Here is a 19,736-nt window from a genome sequence, read left to right on the forward strand (position 1 = left end):
AATGGTCATGTTATAGTTGGTATTTATAACAGCCTACTATTTCGTATTTCCTTTGCCTTCAGCAAGTACCTCAGCTGGTTGTAGTTCTTTGCTTGGTGGAGTGACCCAAACCTTCATTCCTGAAGAATCTGGGCCATTACTAGTCCTACCTGGATTGGATTGTTGTAGATTTCCATTGATTTTAATCACAGAGCATAGTAATACTAAGAGATGCCCTAAGGGATCTCTTGTATTCCAGACAATGCATTCTTTATCTCCATTGTATTAATAGTAGAGTTGCTGTCCAATTTCCTCTTGATAGTGAGGATTAATCACCCCAGCCAGCACACTAATTCCCTTCTTTGCATGTTTTTTTTTAAAAAATAGATCTTTATTGGAGTATAATTCCTTCACAATACTGTTAGTTTCTGTTGCACAACGAAGCGAATCAGCCATATGCAGACACATGTCCCCATATCCCCTCCCTCTTGAGCCTCCCTCCCACCCTCCCTATCCCACCCCTCTAAGTCATCGCAAAGCACCAAGCCAATTTCCCTGTGCTATGCTGCTGCTTCTCATTCTGAAGTGTATATATGTTGATGCTACTCTCACTTTGCCCACCCTCCCACCCCATGTCCTCAAGTTCATTTTCTATGTCTACCTCTTTATTCCTGCCTTGCAACTAGGTTCATCAGTACTGTTTTGTTTTTTTTTTTTAGATTCCATATATATGCGTTAGCATACAGTATTTGTTTTTCTCTTTTTGACTTACTTCACTCTGTGTGACAGACTCTAGGTCCATTCAACTCACTACAAATAACTCAATTTCGTTTCTCCTTATGGCTGAGTAATATTCCATTGTATATATGTGCTACATCTTTATCCATTCACCTGTTGATGGACATTTAGGTTTGTTCCATGTCCTGGCTATTGTAAATAGTGCTGCAATGAACATTGTGGTACATGTCTCTTTTTGAATTACGGTTTTCTCAGGGTGTATGCCCAGTAGTGGGATTGCTGGGTCATATGGTAGTCCTATTTTTAGTTTTTTAAGGAACTTCCATACTGTTCTCCATAGTGGCTGTATCAATTTACATTCCCACCAACAGTGCAAGAGGGTTCCCTTTTCTCCACACCCTCTCCAGCATTTATTGTTTTTAGATTTTTTGATGATAGCCATTCTGACCGGCCTGAGGTGATACCTCATTGTAGTTTTGATTTGCATTTCTCTAATGATTAGTGATATTGAGCATCTTTTCGTGTGCCTCTTTACCATCTGTATGTCTTCCTTGGTGAAATGTCTATTTAGGTCTTCCACCCATTTTTAATTTTTTTTTAACATCTTTATTGGGGTATAATTGCTTTACAATGGTGTGTTAGTTTCTGCTTTATAACAAAGTGAATCAGTTATACATATGTTCCCATATCTCTTCCCTCTTGCATCTCCCTCCCTCCCACTCTCTCTATCCCACCCCTCCAGGCGGTCACAAAGCACCCAGCAGATATCCCTGTGCCATGCGGCTGCTTCCCACTAGCTATCTACCTTACGTTTGTTAGTGTATATATGTCCATGCCTCTCTCTTGCCCTGTCACAGCTCATCCTTCCCCCTCCCCATATCCTCAAGTCCATTCTCCAGTAGGTCTGTGTCTTTATTCCTGTCTTAAACCCCTAGGTTCTTCATGACATTTTTTTTTCTTAAATTCCATATATATGTGTTAGCATACGGTATTTGTCTTTTTCTTTCTGACTTACTTCACTCTGTATGACAGACTCTAGGTCTATCCACCTCATTACAAATAGCTCAATTTCGTTTCTTTTTATGGCTGAGTAATATTCCATTGTATACATGTGCCACATCTTCTTTATCCATTCATCCGATGATGGGCACTTAGGTTGTTTCCATCTCCGGGCTATTGTAAATAGAGCTGCAATGAACATTTTGGTACATGACTCTTTTTGAATTTTGGTTTTCTCAGGGTATATGCCCAGTAGTGGGATTGCTGGGTCATATGGTGGTTCTATTTGTAGTATTTTAAGGAACCTCCATACTGTTCTCCATAGTGGCTGAACCAATTCACATTCCCACCAGCAGTGCAAGAGTGTTCCCTTTTCTCCACACCCTCTCCAGCATTTATTGTTTCTAGATTTTTTGATGATGGCCATTCTGACTGGTGTGAGATGATATCTCATTGTAGTTTTGATTTGCATTTCTCTAATGATTAACGATGTTGAGCATTCTTTCATGTGTTTGTTGGCAGTCTGTATATCTTCTTTGGAGAAATGTCTGTTTAGGTCTTCTGCCCATTTTTGGATTGGGTTGTTTGTTTTTTGTTATTGAGCTGAATGAGCTACTTGTAAATTTTGGAGATTAATCCTTTGTCAGTTGCTTCATTTGCAAATATTTTCTCCCATTCTGAGGGTTGTCTTTTGGTCTTGTTTATGGTTTCCTTTGCTGTGCAAAAGCTTAGAAGTTTCATTAGGTCCCATTTGTTTAGTTTTATTTCTATTTCCATTACTCTAGGAGGTGGGTCAGAAAGGATCTTGCTGTGATTTATGTCATAGAGTGTTCTGCCTTTGTTTTCCTCTAAGAGTTTGATAGTTTCTGGCCTTACATTTAGGTCTTTAATCCATTTTGAGCTTATTTTTGTGTATGGTGTTAGGGAGTGATCTAATCTCATACTTTTACATGTACCTGTCCAGTTTTCCCAGCACCACTTATTGAAGCGGCTGTCCTTTCTCCACTGTACATTCCTGTCACCTTTATCAAAGATAAAGTGTCCATATGTGCGCTTCCACCCATTTTTTAACTGGATTGTTTGTTTTTTTGTTTTTGAGCTCCATGAGCTGTTTGTATATTTTGGAGATTAATCCTTTGTCTGTTGTTTCATTTGCAAATATTTTCTCCCATTCTGAGGGTTGTCTTTTTGTCTTATTTATGGTTTCCTTTGTTGTGCAAAAGCTTTTAAGTTTCATTAGGTCCCATTTGTTTAGTTTTATTTCTATTTCCATTACTCTAGGAGGTGGGTCAAAAAAGATCTTGCTGTGGTTTATGTCAAAGAGTGTTTGTCCTATGTTTTCCTCTAAGAGTTTAATAGTGTCTGGTCTTACATTTAAGTCTTCAATGATTTGGAGTTTATTTTTGTTTATGGTGTTAGGTAGAGTCCTAATTTCATTCTGTTACATGTAGCTGTCCAGTTTTCCCAGCACCACTTGTTGAAGAGGCTGTCTTTTCTCCATTGTATGTTCTTGCCTCCTTTGTCATAAATTAAGTGCCCATATGTGTGTGGGTTTATCTCTGGGCATTCTATCTTGTACCATTGATCTATATTTCTGGTTTTGTGTCAGTACCATACTGTCTTGATTACTGTAGCTTTGTGGTATAGTTTGAAGTCAGGGAGTCTGATTCCTTCAACTCTGTTTTTCTTTTTGAAGATTGCTTTGGCTATTCGGGGTCTTTTGTGTTTCCATACGAATTGTAAAATTTTTTGTTCTAATTCTATGAAGAATGCCATTGGTAGTTTGATAGGGATTGCATTGAATCTGTAGATTGCTTTGGGTAATATAGTCATTTTCACAATATTGATTCTTCCAATCCAAGAACATGATATATTTCTCTATCTGTTTATGTCATCGTTGATTGCTTTCATCAGTATTTTATAGTTTTCTGAGTACAGATCTTTCACCTCCTTAGGCAGGTTTATTCCTAGGTATTGTATTCTTTTTGTTGCAATGGTAAATGAGAGTATTTCCTTAATTTCTCTTTCTGATTTTTCGTTGTTGGTGTATATGAATGCCAGAGATTTCTGTGCATTAATTTTGTATCCTGCAACCTTACCAAAGTCAATGATTAGTTCTAGTAGTTTTCTGGTGGCATCTTTAGGATTTTCTATGTATATTATCATGTCATTGGCAGAAGGTGACAGTTTTACTTCATCTTTTCCAATATTTATTCCTTTAATTTCTTTTTCTTCTCTGATTGCTGTGACTAGGACTTCCAAAACTATGTTGAATAAGAGCTGTGAGAGTGGATATCCTTGTTTTGTTCCTGATATTTGTGGAAATGCTTTCAGTTTTTCACCATTGAGTATGATGCTTGCTGTGGGTTTGTCATATATGGCCTTTATTATGTTGAGGTAGGTTCCCTCTATGCCCATTTTCTGGAGAGTTTTTTATCATAAATCAGTGTTGAATTTTGTCAAAAGCTTTTTCTGCATCTACTGAGAGTATCATATGGTTTTTATTCCTTAATTTGTTAATGTGATGTATCACATTGATTGATTTGTGTATATTGAAGAACCCTTGCATCCCTGGGATAAATCCCACTTGATCATGGTGTATGATCCTTTTAATGTGCTGTTGGATTCTGTTTGCTACCATTTTCTTCAGGATTTTTGTATCTATGTTCGTCAGTGATATTGGCCTATAATTTTCTTTTTTTGTGGTATCCTTTTCTGTTTTTGTTATCAGGCTGATGGTGGCTTTGTAGAATGAATTTGGGAGTGTTTCTCCCTCTGCAATTTTCTGGAAGAGTTTGAGAAGGATCAGTGTTAGCTCTTCTCTAAATGTTTGATAGAATTCACCAGTGAAGCCATCTGGTCCTGGAGTTTTGTTTGTTGGAAGATTTCTAATTACAGTTTCAATTTCATTAAGTGTGATAGGTCTGTTTGTATTTTCTAATTCTTCCTGGTTCAGTCTTGGAAAGTTGTACCTTTCCAAGAATTTGTCCATTTCTTCATGGTTGTCCATTTTATTGGCATATAGTTGTTTGTAGTAATCTCTTATAATCCTTTGTATTTCTGCAGTGTCAGTTGTGATTTTCCCTTTTCATTTCTAATTTTATTGATTTGTGTCCTCTCATTTTTTTTCTTGATGAGTCTGGCTAAGGGTTTATCAATTTTGTTTATCTTTTCAAAAGAACCAGCTTTTAGTTTTATTGATCTTTGCTATCGTTTTCTTCATTTCTATTTTATTTATTTCTGCTCTGATCTTTATGCTTTCTTTCCTTCTACTGACTTTGGGTTTTCTTTGTTCTTTCTCTAGTTGTTTTAAGTGTAGGGTTAGATTATTTATTTGAGATTTTTCTTGTTTCTTGAGGTGAGATTGAATTGCTATGAACTTCCATCTTAGAACTGCTTTTGCTGTGTCCCATAGGTTTTGGGTCGTTGTGTTTTTGTTGTCATTTGTTTCAATGTATTTTTTATTTCTTCTTTGATTCCTTCAGTAATCTCTTGGTTATTTAGTAGTGCACTGTTTAGCCTCCATGTATTTGTGATTTTTACCATATTTTCCCTGTAATTGATTTCCAGTCTCATAGCATTGTGGTCAGGAAAGATGCTTGATGTGATTTCAATTTTCTTAAATTTATTTAGGCTTGTTTTGTGACCCAAGATGTGATCTATCCTGGAGAATGTTCCACGTGCACTTGAGAAGAAAGTATATTCTGCTACTTTTGGGTGGAAGTTTTATAAATGTCAATTAGATCTACCTGGTCTGTTGTGCCATTTAAAGCTTGTGTTTCCTTATTAATTTTCTGTTTGGATGATCTGTCCATTGGTGTAAGTGGGGTGTTAAAGTCCCCTACTATTATTGTGTTACTGTCAATTTCTCCTTTCATGGTTGTTAGCATTTGCCATACGTATTGAGGTGCTCCTGTGTTGGGTGCATAAACATTTATAATTGTTATATCTTCTTCTTGGATTGATCCTTTGATCACTATGTAGTGTCCCTCCTTATCTCTTGTAACAGTCTTTATTTTAAAGTCTATTTTATGTGATATAAGTATTGCTACTCCAACTTTCTTTTGATTTCCATTTGCATGGAATATCTTTTCCATCCCTTCACTTTCAGTCCTTATGTGTCCCTAGGTCTGAAGTGGGTCTCTTGTAAACAGCATATATATGGATCTTGTTTTTGTATCCATTCAGCCAGTCTGTGTCTTTTGGTTTGGGCATTTAATCCATTTACATTCAAGGTTATTAAATTCAATATGTATGTTCTTATTACCATTTTCTTAATTGTTTTTGGTTTGTTTTTGTGAATCTTTTTTTCTCCTGTGTTTCCTGCTTAGAGAAGTTTCTTTAGCATTTGTTGTGAAGCTGGTTTGGTGGTGCTGAATTCTCTTAGCTTTTGCTTGTCTGAAAAGCTTTTAACTTCTCCACTGAATCTGAATGAGATCCTTGCTGGATAGAATAATCTTGGTTGTAGGTTTTTCTCTTTTATCACTTTAAGTGTATCCTGCCACTCCCTTCTGGCCTTCAGAGTTTCCGTTGAAAAATCAGCTGATAACCTTATGGGGATTTCTTTGTATGTTACTTTTTGTTTTTCCCTTGCTGCTTTTAATATTTTTTCCTTGAATTATTTTTTGTTAGTTTGATTAATATATGTCTTGGTGTGTTTTTCCTAGGGTTTATCCTGTTTGGAACTCTCTCTGCTTCCTGGAATTGGGTGACTATTTCCTTTCCCATGTTAGGGAAGTTTTCAACTCTAATCTCTTCAGATATTTTCTCAGACCCTTTCTTTTTCTCTTCTTCTTCTGGAACCCCTATAGTTTGATTGTTGGTGTGTTTAGTGTTGTCCCAGAGGTCTCTGAGGTGGTCTTCAATTCTTTTCATTCCTTTTTCTTTATTCTACTCATCAGCAGTTATTTCCACCATTTTGTCTTCCAGCTCACTTATTCGTCCTTCTGCCTCAATTATCCTGTTATTGATTCCTTCTAGTTTATGTTTCATTTCAGTTATTGTGTTGTTCATCTCTGTTTGTTCTTCTAGATCTTTGTTAAACATTTCTTGTATTTTCTCAATCCATACCTCCATTCTATTTCCAAGATTCTGGATCATCTTTACTGTCATTATCTGAATTCCTTTTTGGGTAGATTGCCTATTTCCTCTTCATTTATTTGGTCTTGTAGGTTTTTACCTTGCTCCTTCATCTGTGACATTTTTTTGCTGTCTCTATTTTTTTTTTTTTTATGAGTGGGATGGAATCATTGTTACGTTTCCTGGTGGAAGCATTCTTCTCTTTGAAACTAAGACTTCTACAGCAGCAGAGCATAAGGTCACAGGAACAGGGAGCAAACATTTTGCAAAAAAGGTCACTAGGAGAAATAGCGAGTGGTACCCCTCCCATTTCTATCCCTTGGTTCCTGAACCTGTGAATCCTGGCTATGAGAGAAATAGCACCATGTATTGGATGCTGATTCAGAGCATATACAGCATTCTGGAGAACTTTGCTACAGTCCTGCAAGTTCTAGTCATCTAGTGGCACCGTAACTGAGTCTTTAAAAGGCTATTCCACCATTCTGTGAAGCCATCTGCTTCAGGATAGTGGGATACATGGTAAGATCAGTGAATTTCATGAGCGTGGGTCCATTACCTCACTTCATTTGCTGTGAAGTGAGTTCCTTGATCAGAAGCAATGCTGTGTAGAATACTATGATGGTGGATAAAGTATTCTGTAAGTTCATGGATGGTAGTTTTGGCAAAAGCATTGTGTGCAGAGGAGACAAATTTATATCCAGAGTAAATGTTTATTCCAGTAAGAACAAAATATTCCCCCTTCCATGATGGAAGGAGTCCAGTGTAATCAACCTGCCACCAGGTAGCTGGCTACCACCCAAGGAACTCGTGCCATGGTGTTGGTCTCTGCTGTTGACAGGTTGGGCACTCAGCAGTGGCCATAGCCAGGCCTTGGTAAGTGGAAGTCCATGTTGCTGAGCCCATGCATAACCTCCATCCCTGTCACCATGACCACTTTGTCCATGAGAACATTGGGTGAATACAGGGGTGGCTGGGGAAAAAGTGATTCAGTATGTAATCATATGTCTGGCCATTTCTCCTTCCAATGAAAGTGAACACCCAAGTTCACTGCTTGAAGTTCACCTGCTGGGAGGAGTTCCTTCACTACTGTCCTTCAGGGATGTCCCAGAACAAGGGGCTGTAGTGCTATAGCCATCCACTTTTGGGTGGTGCTTGCATATTGTCGAAGATCATCTGTAAACCAGTCCAGAGTCTTCTCTTCCTCTGTCAACTGATTTAGGGAACTCCCCATGAGGCCACAGATGCAGATTTATTTCTCACTGTGGCATGCAAATGTCTTACCATTAAGTCTAGAGTAGTTCCTATTCCAGGTCCATCTTTTGCTCACCAGGTCCAATCCGTATACTGTCATCAATGTAATGGAGCAGTGTGATGTCTTGTGGAAGAGAAAGGCAATCAGGATACTTGTGAATTAAATTATGATCCCCTAAGTTAGGATTGGAGAGTTTAGTCCCCTGAGACAGGAAAGTGAAGGTGTATTGCTGCTGGCCTTGCTAGCTGGAAACAAACTGCTTCTGGTGGTCCTACCAATAGGTATAGAGAAAAAGCATTTGTCAGATCAGTAGCTGCATACCAGGTACCAAGGAATGTGTTAATTTGCTCAGGTACTGAAACTACATCTGGTAGAGTAACTGTAGTTGGAGTCTCCACCTGGTTAAGCTTACGATAGTCCACGGTCATTCTCCGAGATCCATCTGTCTTCTGAACAGGTTAAACAGGTGAGTTGAATGGGGACGTGGTGGGAATCACCACTCCTGCATCTTTCAAGTCCTTGATTGTGACACTAATCTCTGCAGTCTTTCCAGGAATGTGGTAGTGCTTTTGGTTTACTGTTTTCCTAGGTAGAGGCAGTTCTAATGGATTCCGCTTGGCCTTTTCCACTTGAATAGCCCTCACTACACAGGTCAAGGAACCTTTGTGGGGATTCTGCTAGTTGCTGATTATATCTGCTGCAATAATTAATTCTGGTGTTGGAGAAATAACTACAGAATGGGTTAGGGGACCCACTGGGCTCACTCCCTGTGGGATAGACTTGAGCTAAAATTCCATTGATCGCTTGACCCCCATACATTCCTGCCCTAACTGGTAGATCATAATGATGTTTTTGATCTCCTGGAATTAGTGTCAGTTCTGAGTCAGAGTCCAGTAGTCCCCCAAATCTCTGAGTATTTCCTTTTGCCCAATCACAGTTACCCTGGCAAAAAGCTGTAGGTTACTTTGGGGAAGGCTGGGAGAAAGATTAACAGTATAAATTTTTGACAGTTCATCCAAGGGGTTCTGGGTCTACAAACTGGCTCAAGTCTGGGAACTAAATGAAGGACCATGACTCTTTCTTTTCATGACTCAGGTTAGACTTGTCTTCATTTGGCCTAGAACTTTCCTGCTTATACAGATCAAGTAAGAATTTAGTAGGCTTCCTATCTATTTCATTTCTAGGAACACCGTGATCCACTAGCCAGTGACTTAGGTCTATGCAAGTCAGACTTTTCTGGTTGCTATGTCTCTGCTGTCCATTATGGTAACCAGAGCACCTTGCCTTTGGCAGTGCCACTTGATCCCTGCTCTCTGAGATTCAATCACTCCCATTGCATTTAGGTTTTCCAATTCAGTGACTGCAGTCCCTGCTATAAGGCCTGGCCTATAAAGAAGAGCGATCACAGAGTTCTTCAGAGATGTTGGGGCTCCTCTCACAAGTTTATTTCCCACGGTAGTGGTGAAAGATATGTTTTCTGTACCCTTCCGATATGGATACATAGGTCTTAAATGACAAATCCACTCTAACATTCCTATCTCCTTAAGCCTTTGAATCCCTTCCTCCATATTAAACTGAGGCAGGTCTAGCATTTCTAATTTGCCCACTCGTGGATGATTGAGATCACTAAGGGAATTAGTGTAGATGGGAGAAGAGAAATAGCTCTAAGTTGGGCTCTATAGTATTAAGATATTTGGAAGGTTATGAAGAAGCAACAGAAGGGGCTATGAAGAAGCTACTAGTGTGGTGGAAAGAAAACCAAGTATCCTGGTATCCTGCAAGAAGAAAACAATTAGCTACATTATATATTGCTAAATATTATAATAAGATGAGGATTGCTACTGGAATTAACAATGTAAAGATAAGCAGTTGGATGGAGTGGTGTGGTGAGTGTTAAAGCCTGTAGGAGACTGAAGAGAAATTGATGACAGCAAGAATAAACAACTCTTTCAAGGAGGTTTGCTAACAAGAAGGGAAAAAATGGGGTGGTAGCTATAACGCAGAGCAGGGTAAAGCGAAATTTTAAGAAAAGAGAAAAAGCATGTTTGTTCATTAATGGCAAAAAAATCTAGGAAAGGAGATTTTTGATACTGGAGAGAGAAGGAAGAATTGCTGAGACAATGACTTTGAGTAGGTGGGAAAGGATCTTCCCTTCCACAAATGGAAGGGTTTCCCTTTGCTAGGAGCATGAACGAGTTCACTCAGTAACAGGAGAGACAGCAGCTGCAGGTAGGTGGGTGAATGTCGTTGTGGGAGTCTGCAGAAATTCTCATCTGATTGTTTCTATTTTATCAGTAAAATAGAAAGCAAGGTCATCAGTTGAGAGTGAGACTGAAAGAAGAGTTGGAGGTTTTAGGAGAGAGGTAAAGCCATGTAATAGTTGTTTAGTGTTGAGGAGAATGGAAATACAGTATGATTCCAGGCAGCATTAGGGGCCCATTGAAGTTAGAGGTCACGAATATAAGTGAAACCAGTCAGTTTGTTTATTTGTTTCCTCCAGCCATGTGTACATGCACAAGTACAACCATGGAATAGGCAGAGAGTTGGACATTACCAGGGTTGAGGTTTAGCCATGTACAGGGAGACAAGAAAAGGGCAGGAGAGTGAAGAGTGTATGCAAAGGAGTGATTATTATTGAGCGTGCAATTTAAGCTGGACAAGGACAGAAGTTATGATATGAGGGGTGGGAGACGAGAAAAAAACGTTAGGATCAATGAACTGTAGGTTCTGGTGGGGTCAGAGGATTGTTGGAATTTTCCAGATTCTAAGTAGAGGTGGTGAGCTGGAAAAATAGGAGATGATAGTCAAAATGAGATAACCTCAAACTGAGATGATCAAGAGGCAATACAGCCGTCCTTTGGTATCTGAGGAGGTTGTTTCCCAGTGCCCTCATGGATACCAAAATCCATGGATGCTTAATCCCTTATATAAAATGGCATTGGATTTGTATATATCCTATGCGCATCCTCCCATATACTTTAAGTCATCTCTAGATTGCTTATAATATCTAATACAATGTACAGCTGACCCTGGAGCAGTGTGGGAGTTAGGGGCGCTGACCCTTTGTGCCGTGGAAAAATCCGTGTTTAACTTTACAGTCGGCCCTCTGTATCCTCGGTTCCACGTTCACAGATTCAACCAACTGTGGATCATGCAGTACTGTAGTATTTTTACCCACATGTAAGGACCTGCACTGTCCATGTTGTTCAAGGGTCAACTGTAAATGCTATATAAATACAATGTAAATGCCGTGTAGATAGTTGCCAGTGCACAGCAAATTCAAGTTTTGCCTTTTGAAACTTTCTGGATTTTTTTTTTTCCTGAATATTTTTAATCCACGACTGGTTGAATTAGAGGATGTGGAACCCCACAGATATGGAGGGCTGACGGTAGTTATTGGGAAAGAGGAGGATTGAGGTATGGCCATGCGAGTAAGTAGCTGAGGTAAGGTGGAGAATAAAAAATCAGTGGAGGAGAGGAGGTCAAGGCACTGAGTGACAATGTATTGGGTAGATCGTCTATGTGGACACTGAAGCCCGCTGAGAATTATGACAGGAATGCGGTTTAAGACAGTGTCAGGGAGTTAAGAACTAAAATCTCCAAGGAATGGGGTGGAGGGAGACTAGCCTGGGGATTGTTTGAGAACCGCAGCAGGGAGAGGGAGTTCGTGCGGGTCTTTGATGTCATAAAATTTAAATGGGCAGCTTTTGGAGGAGGGAAGAAGAGTGGTCTGGAAGGAACTGCAGGGAGCGGGAATGTCATCCTCTCCACCTCCAGGCTTCATAGTGGTGGAGTTTGGGAGTTTGGGCTGCAGAGGAGAGGGCTGATAGGTTTTAAAGCAAAAAAGTGAAGGAAATGTTTAGAGAAGGTGATTTTGCTGATGACTGAGTCTCAGAGGGCCCAGTGGAAAGTTTTCAGGTGTCCGACAGGGATAAGAAATGGGTCAGCAAAGGAGATGTTCAGAGTCTTATAGGAATTAGAGTCCTGAAGATGAGAGTTAACTTTGGCTTTTTGTGGCAACTAAAATCAACAGGCATGAGGTGCATAGTGAGATTCATCTTGATGAAAGTCTTTGAAAAAAGCTTTAAGTTCAGAAAGGAAACTATAATTAAACAAATGTGCAACCTCAGTGCCTATTCAAGGATAATCTTGGGCTTGGATTAGTCATGAGTGAAATGCCTCTTGGCCAAATGTCTGCCTTGTAAAGGGTGCAGGGTGGTCTTTGGGGTTAGGAAGGAATCTGAAGACCTTGGAGATAATCAGGTTTACTATTCATTACCTTCAGTTTACATCATACAGCAATTATTGCTGCTATCTCAAAGACTTTCATCATCATAAGAGGATCTTTCTCAAAATCTAGGCAGTAAGTTTCTGCCCTCTTGCCTGTGGGGAGTTGGAATATCAGTATCATCTTGTTGATTTATAGACATTTTACCTGTTGTTACATTCAAACAAAATTTGAAATTTGATGTTTTAAAAATCCCAAAAGATCAAAACAGGCATAACTGGCTGAACATGAATTCAAAATAAAGAAATGGTGGGAAGATTCCAAACCTAGAAAATGGACATAAATATTTATAGGCACATTAAAAACTGTAACAGTTTTTCCTGTTCTGCCTAAAATAATCAACATGTGCTACAGGAAAAAACACTGTGTGGGATTATTAATTTTTATCTAATTCTTATTTTGGTCAACTCACTTATCTTCTCCCTAAGACTAGATCTGTGTGTCTCTTCTTCACTTATTTATAACAAGAATTCACAACTATCATTGCTACTTTTTAACGTTGGGAGGTGAAAAATTTTCTGGTCAGGGACAACCAAGGCTTTGACTGGCTCAGAGAGGGCCATGTAATCACAGGGTGATGTAAATAGGAATGAGGTGGAGAGCAAGAAAGTAGATGGCTATGGCATAGCTGCAGTTTTACTTGTTATGTGATTGGGGTGTTTACAGAGTCTGAAAACTCAAGTTTGCTAAGAAGGGGAGAGGGCTGGAATGGATAATTATGCAGTGTTTGTGTACAGGTTTAAGATTTAGATGGAAGGCAGGACAGAGAACTTTATCATTTACTGTTTAGGTTCTTTTTAAAGTTTCTACTGTGACAGTCAGTGTGCAAGACACACTTTGGCTTGGCAAATTGTAGAAGGAATAAAACCAGGGCCCACAAATAGCTACCTCATAATTTTGTTGAAAGAGTAAATTAAATGAAATATGCAAGGTACAGAGCCCAGTGCTTGGCTTAAGTTGCATCTCCTTTCTTAAAAGTTTTCTGGAAATTATCTCATTAGTTTTGGAATGTTTTACAGAAATAAAATAACAACTTCTGGTTGCAAAAAACCTCTGTAGTTATTTAGATAAGCTCTTTAACCTTGTGCTATACACATATGTGTGTGTGTGTGTGTTTAATCATAGTAGATCTTCCGTGCTGTGGTCCCTTTCCTCGAGTATCACTAACTCATTCTTTCAGATCTCAATTTAAATGTCCTATCTTCAGGGGAGATTTTACCTAACTTCACACAATAGATCAAGTATTCTATAAAATATCCTCAGAATATCCTATTACTCTCTAACACCTATCACAATTATAATTATTTTTTCTGTAATTTTTGAACGTCTGTCTTCTACCTGAGGAACTAAGTTCTTTGAGGCTAGGCATTATGTTTCTGTTTCTTCCTGTTCCTTGCCCAGCACCCAGCACAATGTCTCCCAGTACTCAATAATTATTAATAAATTATTAATCATTATTAGTGAATCTTGGTTTTAGTAAAAATCCTTTTGGGGATATGCTCATTTGGCATATATCAATATTTTTAAAGAGAAATTTGACAGGAAATAAGTTCTTTAGTGGTATCATAAGTCTTTAGGGATTATGCATGTTAGCTTCCTCTACTGTAACTGGAAAAAATATATATAAAATGTTATATATATTATTGTATATATGTTGAAGAATTTTCTTAAGATGATGTGGACATTGCCAACATGTAGATCATTAAATGTTTCAAGTAATGTTTTATTGCCTTACTTCTGAGGCTTTGTACATACTCTTTCTCAAAGATGTATCACCAGGGAATTTTATTTCTTAGATGAAACAAGATGTGAGTCTTTTATAGACTTCAATGTAGAAGAAATTATTTGCATTTTAGGAAGACAGTGCTTAAGTCAGCTTTAGTTATAAAGCATTTTCACATGAAGAGCAATCTAGAATGTTATTTGAAGTGGCCCTTTTCGCTCTAAAAAGTAGACTGTTGTGGTAGCAAACAAAGAACCAGAGAATTGGTAACAAAGCAGGCCAAATAATCTTTCTGGTTTTTAATATGTTGTATGCTTTTTATTTTCAGTTGCAGATTAGTGAAGAAGAAATATTAACTGTTTTTCAAAACAGACCTAAGTAGATTGACTGTACCTCCCTCTTTTATGTTGTGGCCTTGGGTGAGGTAAATACTTGGACCTCGGCTTTCCCATCTGCAAAATGAGAATATCACTTTATTGCCAGGGATGTTCTATGGATTAAATAATCTAGTGTATATCAGATGTCTCGCAAATAATGGCACACAACAAATACTTCTTTCCCCTCGTTGCTGGTGTTAAAGAGAAAAATCACAGGCCCAAAATGGTGTCACTTGTGCTAACATTTATGATACCAAACCTAGATTTAATATCTAACCTTATTACAGTTTTGCCCTTAATCTTAGTCAACCAGTCTGGAACTTTCTGGTCAGCACCAATTTGACCAGAGGTAATCTGCCACTGTGGGCCTTCTCCATCCCCCAGAGGAAGAGAGGCAATCTGCATGATAAAACCCTTATAGTTCCCTTTCCCCCAAAAGATGTCCTCCAGCCTAAAATAATCCCTTCCTTTCTTTTGCTAATAGCTCCTTTGCCCCACCCTTCTTCCTGTAAAAACCTTCCATTTTATACAACCCCTTGAAGGGCCCTTCCAATTGCTAGATGGGATGCTACCTGATTCATGACTTACCTAATAAAACCAATTAGATCTTCAAATTTATTTGGTTGAATTTTTGTTTTTTAACAGTTTTTAGGCTGAGAAAAAACAGCCTAAAAACTTTTATCTTTTAACATATCCTCTGACACTTCAAACCAGCCCCCTCCTTCCCTCCCTTCCTGTTTTTCTTCTTTCCTTTTTTTTTTTTTTTAATAGAAAAGGAAAAGGTTGTAGTTTGGATTGTCATTTGTAATTATGATAAAGTTCTTTAGGGGATGAGGAGAATGGAGGGTATATACTTTCTCAACTCTCTATGTCTGGATCTTGGATTGGGTTTGAAAACTCAGAAAACTGGGGAGTTGTGTAAGTTTATTGGGAAGAAAATGTCTAATAAAAGCATTGAAGAAAACAGGTGAAGGATTATTAAATATATTTATTATTCTTGACTTCATAATATAGATGTAAGTACTATTTACAGAGTTTCTGTATTACAAAGAGGCCCATGAAAAGAAGTGTGGTATTGGTAGGAAAGCTAGAAATTGTTTTTTGGCTGTTTATTGGCTTGTTTGAAGTGAAATGATAACAAGGTATTTTTTCCTAAGCTTTTAATGGTAACTGAATGCAATCCACAAGTCTATTGTCCCAAAGCTAAAGAAAGCCTGTTCCCTTTTAATGGCATTTATAGAGTAAAGTCAGTGCTACTGTATTTGTCTAACTCCAGATTTTTCTGTCTTAATGTATCTCATAATTAGGTCCCATATTATGACTCTGGTCAAATCATCTGGGAGTGATGGATCACCAAGATAAATTACCAATCTATCTAGTTTAGCTCATAACAGATGCAAATTCTAGTTATTTAAATGATTCATTTGTTCTACTCTAAGGTTTCTTGGTTCTTACCAATGATATATACCACAGTAGCTTGAACTCTGTAGATTTTTGTAAGATTAATAAAAGATCTTCCTTACAGAAAGGAAAGAGTTTCAACTAATCAGTAGTCACCGGCCACAGGCATTACCTAATTCAGTTAAATTTTTATAGTTGGATTCTAGTGCTGGGTCAGCACTATAATTCAATTCTCTTACTCCAGTTCCCCAATTGCTGAAATATTATTAAGAGTAAGTCAGGAAACCAGACTAATTGATTTTACTGCTAATTCATGTTATCCACCCTCAGTGGTGCCATTACTGTTGTTAAACAAGTTTCATATTCATCTCTAAATATTTCATATCCCCCCAGAACCCAAGCATCCTATCCCTGCCTCTCCTTGGTAACATTGTTCATTCTAACTCCACTAGGAAGATTGAGGACTATCACATCAACTCTCTTAATTTCTCTCTTCACTGGAAAAAAAAAAAAGTTTTTGTATATTAACACACATTTCCCATCTTCCTTCTAATCTCAGAGAAGAAAATGTCTTTCTCCTTTTTAATTTTGATGCTCATACCTTTCATCCTTTCTCACCTTTTGTGATATTTTGCTTCATCTATTACATCCTTATATTATCAATCAATTGCTTTACCTCAAAAGGCAGACATGTTCCTTTCCTCAATCTTATCATCTTATCTATTTGCCCTTTAGTAACTCACAATATTTTAATAATACTTCATAAAATAGATGCCTTACACTATTTAAACTGTATGTAAAAGAATGTTCATTTGACTCTCATAACTCAGGAGTCCTGCCTTAGTTAGCGTCAGTGAGAATTACTAGCTAAGCTAGCCTTAACTATGTGGTTCACTTTGGCATATATGCTTTTAAATTGTCATAAAAAGGTTTTATTAATTACTTATATGATCAAAAGTATGATCTAATTTTAGTAATTGAACATCAAAATTATTTTCCTATAATCACATTTTAATCAGATTTTAAAAAGATGATATTGTTTAGGAAAAATTGGATATCATTATTCTTGCTGGGAGAACTACCTCCTCTTGGGTACTTTTGTATCTTCATGGGTTCATAATATTCTACCCTGAAAAATCACTCTCATTATTTCAGTGACTATTTTTCAGTTATACATCTACTGAAATACTTTGCTATCCCAGGAACTAATAAAGGCCAACCCTACCCTACCAAATCTAGAAAGAAAAGCAATATAACCTTTTGAAAAACAGTTTTTAAAAAAACCCTCAAATTGCTCACATCACTTTTAAATACCATGGTGCCATAATGAAATAGCCAAATAACTATCTTTTCATTACATGGCAGAAGTATCTGTCTCATGAGATTATGTTTGTTTAATAGAACTGTTATGATTAAAATACATCACTAATACAATCAGCAAAGCATTATTACCAAAGGCCATTTGTTGATGTATAGGAACAGCATCATTATATAGAACCAGATAGTAAATATATTTGTACCTAAATGTGTACTTTCAAGAGTTAGAGAAATAAATGTACAAAAGATACATAGTAATAAAATTCAAATGATATACGTGAAATCTAACATGAATGTTAGATTTGTAATACAATTTATATTATTGTTTGAGGCATTTTGTGGGAAAAAAATCTATAAAGTTACTAAATGTTGAAAACACATTATAGAGAATTCTGGGAAGATGGTGGAATAGGAAGTGCCAGGAACCTGTCTCTCCATCTAAACAACAATTGCGCTGGCAGAATATGTCTGATGTAACTGTTTTGGAACTCTGGAGTCTATTGAAGTCTTGCAATTTCCAGGGGAAATATTGGATGGTAAATGTAGTTAATTTGGTCAATTTCAGCTCTTAGCACAGGAGCAAATACCTATTCCCCACCCCCAGCCACATGGCAGGCAGATGTGCACATGCTCCTGGAGAACCTTGCACACAGCTTGCGGGAGCCAAAGTGGGTTAACAAAAAGACTCTGTCCTCAAAATGTTGAGATCTGATTGCAGAAATGCAGAAAAAGAGGTGGGTGGTCATTGTTGTTACACCTCCCATTGTTGTAAGCCCCTCCCCCTCAAGTGACTTCCAGAAGATTTAAAGGACTGACCCTTTTTCTCTCCCATCCATTTCTCTCTTTTTACCCTTTTGGAAGCCAGACATTAAAAACTAGGACATTCAAAAACAACTGTATATACGGGGAAAGTTAGAAAATGACTATGCATGCTCAGGGGCAGGCTCAGAAAAGACCTGGGAAGACCTTAAGTTTACACCTCAGACTCATTCTTGGCATAGAGACAACCTACAGCAATCAAGAAAACAAAAACAAAAAACAAAAATCACAAAAACAAAACAGCAAACCCTGGGGAATGGGGAGAATTGGATTTTTAGAGTTGCCACATTATTAGATTAAAATATTTAGTTTTCAACAATAACAAAAAAAAATCAAAAGGCATACAAGGAAGCAGGAGAATGTGACCCATTCAAAGGGGAAAAAAAATGAACAGAAACTGTCCCTGAAAAACACCTGATAGCAAAAACAAACAAACAAAAAACTGCCCTAAAGATGCTCAACTCAAGAAAATGACATACGAACAAAACGGAAAAATCAATGAAAATATAGAAAACCTAAAGAAAAATTCTGGACCTGAAGAGTACAGTTATTGAAATGAAAATTCAATAGAGGGACTCAAAGGCAGATTTGAGCAGGAAGAAGAATCAGCAAACCTGAAGATAGGATAATGGAAATTATTGAGACTGAGGAATAGAAGGAAAAACATTAAAAGTGAGCAGAACCTAAGGAACCTGTGTGACATGATCAAATGGATCAACATATGCATTGTGGGAATCCAGTTGGAGAAGAAAGAGGCAGAGAAAACATTTGAAGAAATAATGGCTGAAAACTCCCCAAATTTGATGAAAGACATGAATATAAACATCTAAGAAGCTCAGTGAGCTTGAAGTAAGATGAACTTACTTGAATTCATGAACTTAAGATGAACTCAAGAGACCTATGCTGAGACACATTATAATCAAACTTTCAAAAGCCAAAGACAATGAGAGAACCTTGAAAGCAGCAAGAGAGAAGCAACATGTCACAAGGATCCACAATAAGATTATTTTTCATCAGAAACTTGGGGGACCAGAAGGCAGTGGGCTGATATATCCAGAGTGCTGAAAGAAAAAAAAACCTTTCAACCATGAAGCCTATATCTGGCAAAACTTCCTCAAAAGTGAGGATAATTTAAGACTTTCTCAGATAAATAAAACAAACACTGAGGGAGTTTATCACCACCAGACCTACCTGCAAGAAATGCTCAAGTGAGTCCTGCAGGGTCAAATGAAAGATTCAAGACAGTAACTGAAAACCATATGAAGAAATAGTGATTGCAATAAAGGTAAATATATGGGCAATTAGAAAATTTAGTATTATTGTAACAACAGTTTGTAAATCCATTTTTTTTTGTTTTCTACATGATTTAAGAGACTAATACATTAAAAGAGCTAGTATTATTGTAACTTTGGTTTGTAATTCCACATATTCTCTACAAAATTTCAAAGACTATTTAAAAGAATTATTAATTTATGTTTTGGGGCACATGATGTATGAAGAAGTAATTGTGTGACAAACCAAAAGGGGTGAGGATGGAGGTGTAAAGGAGGACAGTTTTATATGTTATTGAAGTTAAGCTGATACAAAATCAAATTAGAATGTAACTTTAGGATGTTAAATGTAATCCCTATGATAACCACAAAATAGGTAGAGAATATACACAAAAGGAAATGAGAAAGGAATTTAAGCACTTCACTACAAAAAAACAAATCACAAAAGAAGACAGTAATACAGGAAATGTGGGACAAAAAAACTGTGAGACAT

The 19,736-nt window shown here is 37.5% G+C and overlaps 1 pseudogene; it reads right to left on the bottom strand.

The window, feature by feature from the left end:
- Positions 1-7,863: 7,863 nt before the first annotated feature.
- Positions 7,864-9,639, bottom strand: LOC116754001 (annotated as a pseudogene).
- Between the last annotated feature and the right edge of the window lie 10,097 nt (positions 9,640-19,736).

The sequence above is a fragment of the Phocoena sinus genome, chromosome 5 (genome assembly GCF_008692025.1).
Source record: "Phocoena sinus isolate mPhoSin1 chromosome 5, mPhoSin1.pri, whole genome shotgun sequence".
Classification (NCBI taxonomy): domain Eukaryota; kingdom Metazoa; phylum Chordata; class Mammalia; order Artiodactyla; family Phocoenidae; genus Phocoena; species Phocoena sinus.